General features: G+C 40.1%; 1 protein-coding gene across 4 annotated transcripts in view; it reads left to right on the top strand.

Annotated features, from left to right (window-relative positions):
- The window catches only part of CALD1 (caldesmon 1), a 178,665-nt gene that overhangs the window by 51,356 nt on the left and 115,119 nt on the right, over positions 1 to 12,190 (top strand). For 3 of the 4 annotated variants that reach the window (XM_045792614.2, XM_045792618.2, XM_087860817.1), the window contains exon 2: positions 11,356 to 11,449. The exons of the other annotated variant lie outside the window; for it this stretch is intronic. The gene's annotated coding sequence lies outside the window, so the exon portion shown is untranslated. The remainder of the gene's footprint in view (positions 1 to 11,355; positions 11,450 to 12,190) is intronic. 4 annotated transcript variants of the gene reach the window in all.

The following is a 12,190-nucleotide window of genomic DNA, read 5'->3' as shown; positions in this document are numbered from 1 at the left end:
AGGTATATACCCAAGAGAAATGAAAAAATATGTCCACATAAAAACTTGTACACAAATGTTTATAGCAGCATTATTTGTAATAGCCAAAAGATGGAAACAACCCGAATGTCCATCGGTGGATGAATGCATAAACAAAACGTGGTATAGCCATACTGTGGAATATTATTTGGCCATAAAGTTAATGAAGTACTAATACCTGCTACCATATCAATGAACTTTGAAAACATTGTGCTAAGTAAAAGAATTCAGTCACAAAAGACTACATATTATATGATTCCATTCATATGGAATGTTCAGAACAGGGAACTCTATAGAGACAGAATATAGATTAATGGTTGCTTCAGCTTGGGAAAGTAGGGGAGACTGGGAGGAGGGTGATGGCTACAGGGTGTAGGGTTTCTTTTTGGGTGATGAAAATGTTCTATATTGATTTTGGTGTTGGTTGCTCAACTATGAATATACAAAACTATTGAATTGTACACTGAGATGGGTGACTTGTATAGTGCAAACTCTATCTTAATAACACTATTCTTTTTAAAATAAAATGAAATAATACTTGATAAATAATAGATTCTCAATTTAAAAAGCAAAGAAGCCATACATGGACACATGGACAGAATAGAGGCAGGAAGACCACATTTGTTGGAAAATGAAATATACATAAAAATTAAGTACATTGTTTCTTATTCTCCAGAGCCCGAACATTTAACACAGTGCATTATAAGCAACACAGCAAACATCAGTGCTTGTTGATAGTGATGATGATTGTGATGCTGGTGATGCTGATGATGCTGGTAGTGACAACAACCAAACCAGCAGCCTCCCCACAGTCTTTGGATTATTTAATATCTGCATCATCAGGTCTCTCTTAATATATGGCAGTTATACCAAAGTCCAGCTGCAGGTACACCAGGATTCTGTAAAGAGAAAGTTACATTTTTCTCAGGAGTTAATGTCTTGTATGTTTGTAGCCACAGGAAGCTTATCAAACACTGACGTCAGCTGCTTTCCCATGAGAAGTCTAGAAATTTCATAATGCCATAAATGACTTTCTCTTTCCTACTTGCTTCAGACAAGTAGAGAACTTTTCATAATGCTTAAAAATAAACATCTGACCTTCACCCTGCCATGGATACATTCTTACTGCTTCTCCAATCAGAAATTATCTTGCCTGTAAAAAATCCACTCTCATTCTTCTATAAACAATTGAAAGATTTTAGCCAGTACAAATAACATTATGGATTATTCTTAATTCATTAATTGTTCAAGAAAAAATAGGAAAGGCTGCAACAAACACACTGTTTAAAGACATCAAGGCCCTCCCTTCATACTATTATGTAATTTTGTTCTGTTCCATTAAGAATTTTTTCTTCTTCATAGTTGTACAAAAATGGCTCTTCTGAGAGCATACATCTAAGCTATATTGTTTGTGTTCCTTGAAATTTTAAGGGAAACTCCAAAAAATTCTCTACCTCTAATGGTAAAGAAATAAGCAAAGGGTTGATTTGATTCGTTCTGGTTTCCAGATACAGAATAACAAGGGAGGAGGAAAAGAAAGGAGGTGAGTTCAGTTGGGGCCTATAGTGTTCTAGGTCCAGTACTAGGCTCATTATATGCTTTCTCATTCATTTATTCCCTCACTCCCCCAACACACTTTTATGGAGCATATGTTATATGCCTTGGCATATGCAAAATGCTTGGGATAGAATTCTTGATAAAGACCTTGTCCTTGCCATCAAGAAGCCCATCCACATACAATGACAGTCCACTCTGACAATGCCATTATAGAGGCATTAACAAAATGCTATGGGACACAGAGGAGGAAAGTAGTTATTATTATTCTCTTCAAGGTAGTTATTATTATTCTCTTTTTTTTAAGTATAGTTGACATACAATGTTACATCCGTTTCAGGTGTACAACTTAGTGATTTGACAAATTTATACATTATGCTATGTTCACCACAAGTGTAGCTACTGTCTGTCCCATTACATCACTATTACAATATCATTGACTATATTCCTTATGCTGTGCCTTTTATTCCCATGACGTATTTGTTCCATAATTGGAGACCGAGTCTCCCTCTCCCCTTCACCCATTTTCCCCAAACTTCCACCCCCTTCTCTCTGACAACCATCAGTTTGTCCTCTGAATTTATAGGTCTGATTTGGCTTTTTGTTTGCTTATTCATTTGTGGTTTTCTTTTCTTTTCTTTTTTCTTTTTTTTTTTAGGTTCCACTTATGAGTGGAACCATATGGTATTTGTCTTTCTCAGTCTGACTTCTCCCACTTAGCATCGTACCATCTAGGTTCGTCCATGTTGTCTCACGTGGCACGATCTTATCCTTTTTATGGCTGCATACTATTCTTGTCTGTGTGTGTGCTCATGCATGTGTGTATACACCAGATTTACTCATCTACTGGTGGACACTTAGGTTGTTTCCATGTCTCGGCTATTGTAAATAACACTGTAATAAACATTGGGGTGCCTATATCTTTTCAAATTAGTGTTTTTGTTTTCTTTGGGTAAATACCCAATAGTGGAATTATTGGATTATATGGAATTTCTATTTTTAACTTTTTGAGGAACCTCCATATTGTTTTCCACGGTGGCTGTACCAATTTACATTCCCATCAGCAGTGCACAAGGGTTCCTTTTTCTCTGCATCCTTGCCAACACTTGTTATTTTTTTTAAAGATTTTATTTATTTATTTGACAGAGATAGAGACAGCCAGCGAGAGAGGGAACACAAGCAGGGGCAGTGGGAGAGGAAGAAGCAGGCTCATAGCAGAGGAGCCTGATGTGGGGCTTGATCCCATAACGCCAGGATCACGCCCTGAGCGGAAGGCAGACGCTTAACCACTGTGCCACCCAGGCACCCCAACACTTGTTATTTCTAAGCATTTTGATTTTAAAGTGACTGATATCCAACAAAGAATTTCCTTAAGGTCATACCTCTATTATGACCCTGCGGGCTGTATTCCCTCATAATTCCATGCTACTTTCAAGGGAAAGACCAATGTTCAACTCAATTGAATAGTTTGAAGCTTTGTCCATCAGCAATGTGGTGAATCTGTTGCAGAATGCCAAGAGAAATTTACTTTCATTGAATCACTGACTTTTGCTTGAATCATGTGAATAATTTCCTTAGTTTCTTGCTTTATTTAACCTGCTTGGCTAAATCAGTTCCTAACATGGAACTGTTAGGAACTGTTAATGCACCGTGTCCCTCTCATCTACTAATTTATACAAATATCTTTATATGTCCATATGCGTAATTCCACATGAAAAATGTATCTCATGAAAACCAAGAGACTCTCCCACAGACATAACAATTTACACTGAAATACAAGCGTACTATGGACAAATATTACTCAAGATACATAGGCAGAACCTTAAATGGAAACACACAATTTAAACAAGTGAAGAGGAAGCCTTGTGCAGGAGCTTGGTGTACACGTGTGCCACTGGAGGTAGACGGGGGAAGGTGGGTGTTTGAAAGCGACGAGGAGAAGCAGTGTGGTTAGTGACCAAGGGGCTGAATGGACATGAAGTTTGGCCACATCTTAAGATGATAAGTAGCCCCTGCATTTGAATTGCTTTAGTGTGGACCACTTGCAAAAACATTCAAACTTTCCCTTCTAAGATACAGTAAGCCAAAATATATCTATGGAAAGTTCACTAAGTCATTGGTAAATAATCCAGTGTTGACTTTTAATTTAGAAATAACCGGCCAAATTGATCCCAGCCTTTCCAACTACAGTTTTCCCCCTACAGAGTACCTTGATTTGTATTACCTTCTTGTTTGTCTTTCTTCTTATTATTTTATTTTCCTACTTGTATAATATATGACCAGAAATATTGAACTTTCGTGATTTTATATATTTTGAGCTCATAAATTCCCTTCAGTTGTCATCTTTCCCAAGTGAGGCTTCATCTTTTTCTCTTCATATGTTGTAAAAATAATCTTTTTATTGATGTATAATGTACAGAAAAGTGTACAGATCATAATTGTACAGCATGATGAATTTTCACAAAATGAACATAATGGTATAGTTCCCACCCAGATCAAGAAACAGAACATTACAGGGCGCCTGGGTGACTCAGTTGGTTAAGTGTCTGCTTTTGTCTCAGGTCTGATCTCAGGGTCCTGGGTTGGGTCCTGCATCAGGGTCCACGCTCGGTGGGGAGTCTGCTTCTCCCTCTCCCTTTGCCCTTACCTCCCACCCCCACTTGTGTGTGCTCCCTCTCTCTCAAATAAATAAATAAAATCTTTTTAAAAAGCGCAACAGAACATTACTAGCATCTCCAAAACCCCCTTTGTGCCTCCTTTTACAGTCAATCTCCTCCGCTTACCCCCACTCCCTCAGGATAACCATTTTTCTGATTTCTAACACTAAGTATTAGTTTTGTCTGCTTTTTAATTTTATGTTAATGGAATTTGCATGTGCGTGCACGTGTGTGTGTGACTTCTGTTACTTAACATTATGCTTCTGAGATTAATTGCTGAGCTATACTTAAATCATTCTGATTGTTTTACAGTATTTCATTGTTTGCCTGCCACAACTTATCCACTTTGCTACTGGTAGACAGTGAGGTGATTTCCTGTTTATGGCTATTATAAAAAGTGCTGCTATGATCATCCTATTCTAGTTCATATCTTCTGATGCATATATGCATGGATTTTTTTTAAAACGATTATTTGTTTAGAGCAAGAGTGTGTGCATAAGTGGGCGTAGGGGCAGAGGGAGAGGGAGCGAGAGTCCTCAAGCAGACTCCCCCCTGAGTGCAGAGTTGATGCAGCACTCAATCCCAGGACCCCGAGTTAATGAAGCCGAAATTAAGAGTCGGACAGCTAACTGACTGAGCCATACAGACAGTCCTGGATTTTTGTTGTGTACACACCAAGGAGTAAGATATCTTGGTCACAAAATGCACAAATATTTCATTTCAGCAGCCGAAACTGCTGTTTTTCCTAAGTGATTGTACCAGTTTATGCTTCCACAGCAGTGCATGAGAGTTCCAGATGCTCACCAACACTTTGAATTGTCCGTCTTTTAACTTTAGCTGTTCTAATGGTGTGTGGTTTTAATTTGAATTTTTCTAATGATTAATGAGGTTGAGCACTTTTTCATATGCTTATTGATCATTTTAGTATCCTCTTTTGTTTGAATTGCCTTTACCCATTTTCCTATTTGGTCATCTATCTTTTTCTTACTGATTTGTGGGAATTCTTTATATATTCTGGATGTAAGTCCTTTGTCAGATACATGTATTGCTCATATTTTTTCCTCAACCTGTGGTTTGCCTTTTTCCTCTCTTTATGGTTCTTAATTTTAATGCAGTGAAATTTATCAATTTTAATGCTTTATGGTTAGTGATTTACAAAATCTTTGCCTATCTCAAGAACATGGACATTATCTTCTGCTTTTTTTCCGAAAGCTTTTATGTGTCAGCATTCTCGTTTAGATCTACACTCAATCTGGATTTTTTACAGGGCGTGGAGTGGAGGGTATGGTGTTAAATAGAGGTCAAGACTTAGTTTTCTTTTTTTCCATATGCATACCCAATTGAAGTGCTGGATGATGTTGCTTTCCTCCAGATGGGGTTACCCTGTGTTCTGGTAGTTTGATAGATTTGGGAAGTTCACTTTAGCTGAATTAGGGCTGAGGTGAGTTTGTATCACTCCGTGGACCTTCAGTCTGCCCCTTCTCCGTGGGTGAATTTCCAAGGGTCCTATTGAGATTGCATCTCCAGACACTTTCTCATAATTTACATATAGTAACATTTACTCCTTTTACTAGAGTTCTGTAAGTTTTCACAAACGGGTATGGCTGTGTAAAAACTGCCACAATTAGATATAGAGTAGCTCTGTCAAGTCCAAAGTGGTTCCTCCTTCCTGAAGCTTCTCCTCCTCAGCTCTGTGCAGCTGGTGAAAGCTCTGCTGTGCAGAAGTATCCTGCTTGCTTTCTTGTTCTCTGTCGTGTTTTTGTGTCTTAAAGATTCAGCAGATGCCTTGAGGGAGAAATCACTGAAAGTGAGGCCACTTTTCCAGGCCTTCTTTCTCTCCAGGATGTTGGCCCCTTAAGTCTTGGTTACTGCAGCAGCTCTCTGATGCCTTCAAACAGATTTTTGGTTTTGGGAATTTTATTCAGATTTTCTAGCTGTTCTCAGTGAGCACTAAACTGCCACAAGCTACTCCGTTATAGGCAAATGCATAAGTCGGTCTATCTGCATTAAACAGACTCATTCAGACCCTCCTCCAAAAATCTTTTCTTTGGTATAAATCTCAAGAGTAAAAGAAGTGTCATTGTTGGCAGCTCTGACTACTCCAAGTGTTCAGTCATGGGAAGAGCTTTGGAATCAAACAAATCTGGGTGCAATTCCAACTCTGCTACTTATTAACTCTGTGGTAGTGGATCTGAATCTTCCCTTGCTTTCAGATGGGGCTAATAAAAACAACGGGTTTCATAGTTTTCTTTTGAAGATTAAATGAGGTGACAGATGTCAAGTACCTTACACATAGTAGGTATTCAGTAAATGATAGATACTAGTTTGTAATATAGTACCGTTTCTCTTGGAGCTATAAAATACACGCATCTCTTAGAAATGATGAGGAGGGAGTAGGAGGGTCAGTGGTCCCTGCAACGCAGTACCCGTTGTTGAGCAGCCTGTTCGATGCTAAAAGGGGCGAGCTCAGTTGAGCGTGTTTTATTCACAGCCATAACAAAGTCATTCACAGATACTGAGACACGCATGGGACATTTTTTCCCCCCGGGAAGATCATAGAATTAGATTCAAACCATGTGAATTGGAGGGATCTTAAATCTCTATTCCAAAAAATTCATGTTACTGATGAAGGAATTGGGAGCCCTAAAGTGGTTAAATGACTTGGTCAAGGTCAGTTCATTCGTTAGTGTTTATTTAAGTGACCAAATTCCCTAAGATCACATATTTCTTCCCTTTTAAAACACTCCTAGCTCCCATATTCAACTATAAATGAAAAACAGAGACAATTCACAAGAGACAATTAGCTATGTTTTATTGTTACTGGCTCATTCTGACTAAAACCCATAGATCTATTTTTAAATATTTTATTTTAATTTCCATCCCCACAAATTATGTGACTTCCTGCCAACTACGACTGACATAGCTACTTACCATTCCTTTCCCATTCCAAGGATTATGTTCTGTAGCTTTTTGTTCTTCTGTTATTAAGAAATATTCTGCCTTATTCTCCAATGCACAAGACTGAAAGGAGCTCGCATAAACCCATGGAAAGCAGCTCTCTTCAAGTTTGCCAAGTGAGAGGGGGTGCAGGGGACCTCCATCGTTCTGGGCACTGAAAGCAGAGGTGGCCATGTGCGTCCCTGGCACTCTCTCTATGGGTAGGGCCAGATCACCCAGCACCACTGCCACTGTCATGATTTCCAGCAAAGGCAGCACTTTGAGGATCATTTTTTGGTAAGTCCCCTTGTTCAGCACGTCTTTCCACATTGTGTACTCTGCCAACAGACAGATAAGCCTGAGTCCCATGTGGGCCAAGTAACTTGAAAGAGTTTCATGATCACAGAGCACACAGTCATCTGTAGAAAAGCCTCTGCCTCGTGCCAGGATTCTCAAGGGCTCCTCCTGGAACACTCTTTCCCTAGATCTTCACGTGGGCTACTCCTTACTAGAAATGTATCTTCAGCCTCAATGTCTTCTCTTCGGAGAGACCATCTTTCACCATGCAACCTCCGGTGGCCTTCCACTGGCGCTCTGTCACCACATGCAGTTTTATTTACTCACTGTCAGAAACACGTGTGTTGTCTCTGCTCCACCAGAACCCAGGCTCTGGGAAAGCAGGCCTGGCTCATCCCTCTGGGCAGAGTACTCACTCAGTGAATAAGTGAATGTGGGCATGTATCCTTTCAGTATACCCATCGGGCTGGGTCAGCCTGTGGGTTTGAATACTTGCTTCACCGCTTACTAGCTGGGTGAACTGAGGCAAATGACTTATATAAATACAATGGGCTGCTTAGTGCTAAGACTGAACCTCACTAGGTTGCTGTAGAGATCAGACGAGATAGATGTGTACCAGGTGCTTAGCGCAAGGGCTGGCGCTAAGAGTCCTTAATACATAGTATTTATTATGTCCGTAATGAAAGCAGAGCATATTATAAAAGAGTCATGGCGGATTTTTAAAGATAAATATTAATGTTAAAATCAAGGGGTCCTAAATCAACTACGTAAGATAAAATTTTAAACTAATTAAACCCTGGTTCATGTTGGCTATACAAAGTTATTCATTTTTATAAAGGATCCCTAATTGAACCTTTGCAATAACTACCTGTTGTAATTATCGTTTAAGACCCTCCCCATCACCCAACCCTTTGGTATCCATTGGAAAATGGCATCTTTCCGTGAATACTTGTGGTAGGAATTTCAAGGGAGAATTGTAATCACTTTCTGCAAATTGGTACTGGCAATGTTTTTTCATTTGGGTAACCTAGGAAGGTGCTAGTTTCTCTTTCTCATGCTACCAACTGGCTTTAGCTAGGGGTTTTTTGAGGTTTTTAAGAAAATCACTACTCTTGGAGAACTAGAAATCTGATTGAGAGGAGAGAGATTTCTCTTTTCCTTTTATTACACCTTGATTCTCCCAAAGCAAATGCTTTCATATAAAACCCAAATGTCCCCACATGCCTGAGCAGACAGTTCAATCAAAGGAGCAATAAATAGCACCGGGCTGTTTGCCACGGGCTGGGAAGGGGGTTGTGGGGGGGAGACAGGCTCACTTGCCTAACACAGCCCTGCTCTCTCTCCCTTCCCCTCTTCCTTCATCTCAGGTCTTTTCCTTCTTTACCATCCGGTCTAGACTCAGCTTTGCCTGCAGAGAATTTCGGTAGCTGCCTCTGAGCCGGGTCAGCCAGAATCCATGTGTTGGGCACCAAATTAAAAGCCTAAAGGGGTCCAGTGAATAATAGTTCACCCAGGAATCTGTTTGAAGTTGCAAGGAAACTAATGGTAGAAAAAGATTTTAAAACAGGGAGTAAGAGCTTCATCAGTTTTGTGGCCCTTTGATTCTAACTTGGAAAATAAAAAGGAAAGTATATCTGAAGACAAACTCCACTTTCAGTCACTTTGCCATTCCTCTTGAAAGCCTTTTCTTTTCTCTCTTTGTCTCACAGACAATATAGTTCATGAACATAGACCCAGACAGTATAGACCAAAAACAATTTTTCCCACTGGTAGCAATTTCTTCCTCTATTTTTTCCTTTATTCGTTCCTACATTTAAAAATAAAAACACTGAGAGACTTGAATGTAGGGAAAGGAAATTTAGGCACATAAATACTGATCCTGCCAGAGGGTTTGGGGAAGGTACTGTGAACTGTTTTCTCTGCCAATTTAAATGTCTCTTAGTATGTTCAGTTACAGTCCATGCACATAACTTTTGCTTTCTTCTAGTCTCTGATATGTTGAAGCTTGAGGGTGAAGGATGGGAGGCCTCTGTGGGGAGGGTGCTATAATCCACATTACGTTCTGGCAGCTTTTATTTAAGGTGTAAATTCCTGGGCACCTCTCTAGTGTATCCCATATATTTTTTAAAAGTCCCCCCCCCCCAGATTCTGATGTGCAGCCAGTCTGAGAAGTCCTATTCTAGGGGTTCAATATACCATAAGCACCATAAGGCCAAGTACCACAGCTATTTGTTCGTTGTTATATTCCCGATATGTTCCTGGCACACAGAGGGCACTCAATCCATACGTGTTTATAAACTGACTTATAGGAGCACTCTTTGTAACCAGTTCTCATCTAAACTCCATCCTTAAGTACTCTGCTAATTATTTAGCAAGTGATTCTTATTTTGGCGGGAAGAAAAATGGAACAGAGACTGCCTTGAAAGCTAATGAATGTTAATATGCACAAAATTTGGCCTGCAGTTTCGGGAAACTCATCCATGGTTTCCATTCCTTCATTCGGCAGATATTTCTTGATGTCCTCCTGCATGCTGGCAGGGGCCTAGGAGCTGTAAGGAACCAGATTATGAAGCAGGCGTAGGCAAGCTTTCCACCTGGGAAATGCCTCATGATTTCATTGTCCTGTTCTCCTTGGGTTAACAGAAAAGACCTCCAAACTTGGACCCACAGTAGAAGAAAAGGAATTTAAATGGGATTGGGAGCTCTTGTCACTTCCAGAAAGTGTAATTATATATTTTATCATTCCAACTGGATTTTAGTCTCCTTAAGACGAGGGCCCACATTCCCAGAATGCTGAGCAAGGAACTTTGATGTATGACAGCACAACAATAGATGTTTGCTCTTGGGAAGAGGTGGTAGAGGTTGAGGGAGGGGAGCTACAGATAGCCTGAGTGGCTGCTCAAGACTAAAGAAGGGGATGGCACCCAGATTTGCTGATGAATTTGTGAGCCCCTCAAGGTTCCCTGATCCTTAGTTTGCAAAACAGCCTTCCTCAGAGGGTTACAGACCATAAGTAACATGCTAAGCAGCTTTTTGTTTTGTTTTGTTTTTTACCTGTGGAATCTGAAATAGGAATCTAGGAATCCAGGTCCAGTTTCTAGCAGTGAGATTCCAAGCCAGTCCCTTCACCTCTGAGGGCTTCTGTTTTCTTCCAATGCCCCGTGGCAGAGGCTGGGGATGGACAAAAGCAAGCTATAGTCTTAAGGTCCACTTGAGACCCATTACTCTACCTGATTAAAGGCAAACATTAAAAGCACAAAGTTACATTTCATACTCATACTCATTAGAAGTCCTTGTTGCATCGTGTTGGGAAAGGTTTAATGGTATGATGGTGATTTACTGTCACGGTTGTTATTTCTTTGGTCTTTCTAATGTTTAATATTTATTGCTGTGTTTCAAGTGCAAGAGAGTTAACTCTAGATTATCTACTAGTACATTTCTATAATTGTAATCCTCTAAACTCTCTTCTGCCAATTAGTCAAGTTCCTGACCATCACCAACAGAAGACTCTGGACAAAGCAAAGGGTCCAAATGGTCTTTGAGAGTCTGAAGCTTGGAAGGATTGAGGGTTGGGCTTGGAGAAGGGGGTCTTCCTGACTATGTTCTAAAGCCTTTGTCTTTGATAATTGGCATTTGTAGTACTCCCTGTTCTGTATTTAACTATACCACCTTCTCTACCCCATTTTTTAGAGTAAGTTAGGGGTTGACTCTGGAATAACTGTATTCATTTTCGTTAAAATGCAAGTGCACAACATCCATCAGTGCCTTATTTCCCTTTTAAGGTCCTAACTCATAATAGTACCTGAGGAAGAAGTGATATTTTAAAACATATAGTCTACATTAACTAAAATGCATTCCACTTAATCATGTTTCCATCCTCCTTTTATGCCAGGTATCATTAAAACATTTTAAGATCCTTCAGTCAAATTCTGCAGGGATTGGTGATCAACGAGAAGGCTCAGAAGTGGACATCTGATTGCTTACCTGTGAGTAGCTTTTATGTGATTGAGGGGCAAGGGGAGGCTCTGTTCTTAGCAATTATGTAGCCTCTCTGCCTGATTTTTTAAATTCTTGCACCTAAGGATGTACTGTGAGAAGCCAGGCTTTCTGATGTGCTCCTCATAGTTAATTTACCAGTTAATCTATCAAGTTTGGAAGGAATTGTTTTTTCTGCTTTATAATTTGATTTTTTTGCTTTATTTTTTCCTGTGTATATAATATCTTAGATCAATAATAATGAAGTCCTCACTTCCTGCAAAGAATGCTGGTGACTTGAGGGAATAGAGAGATGATGAGTCAGTCTCCCCCTGTGAATAAGCTCACCTTTGCAACAGACACTGGTGATTTCAGGGGCAATAAGTACCTGTCACTTCTCCTGCACCCTCCGCAGCAGGAAGGAGAACTTCCGCAGGCAGAAGGTCTACTGGGGAGCAGAAAGAGGGGATTTCAGAAGGGAGAGGATGTAGAAAGTAAAGGAAACTTCACTTGTTCACAGTTTTGCCCAGGCTGGCACCAGTAGGAGGGAAAGTTTTTCAGGAGTTTAGCATGGTTCCCAGGCAATTGCTGTTTCCGGATTATATCCCTTGCACCCTGTGTTAGTTTGCTTGGGTTGCTATAGCAACATACCTCAGACCGGGTGGCCTAAACAACAGAAAATTCCCCACAGATCTGGAGGCTAGAAGTCTGAGATCAAGATGTCAGCAGGATTGGCTTCTCCTGAGGCCTCT

The sequence above is a fragment of the Ursus americanus genome, chromosome 3 (genome assembly GCF_024610735.1).
Source record: "Ursus americanus isolate L20-20 chromosome 3, mUrsAme1.1.p, whole genome shotgun sequence".
NCBI lineage: Eukaryota > Metazoa > Chordata > Mammalia > Carnivora > Ursidae > Ursus > Ursus americanus.
The sequence above is the reverse complement of the archived record's forward strand: the minus strand, read 5'-3'. Positions and strand labels throughout refer to the sequence as shown.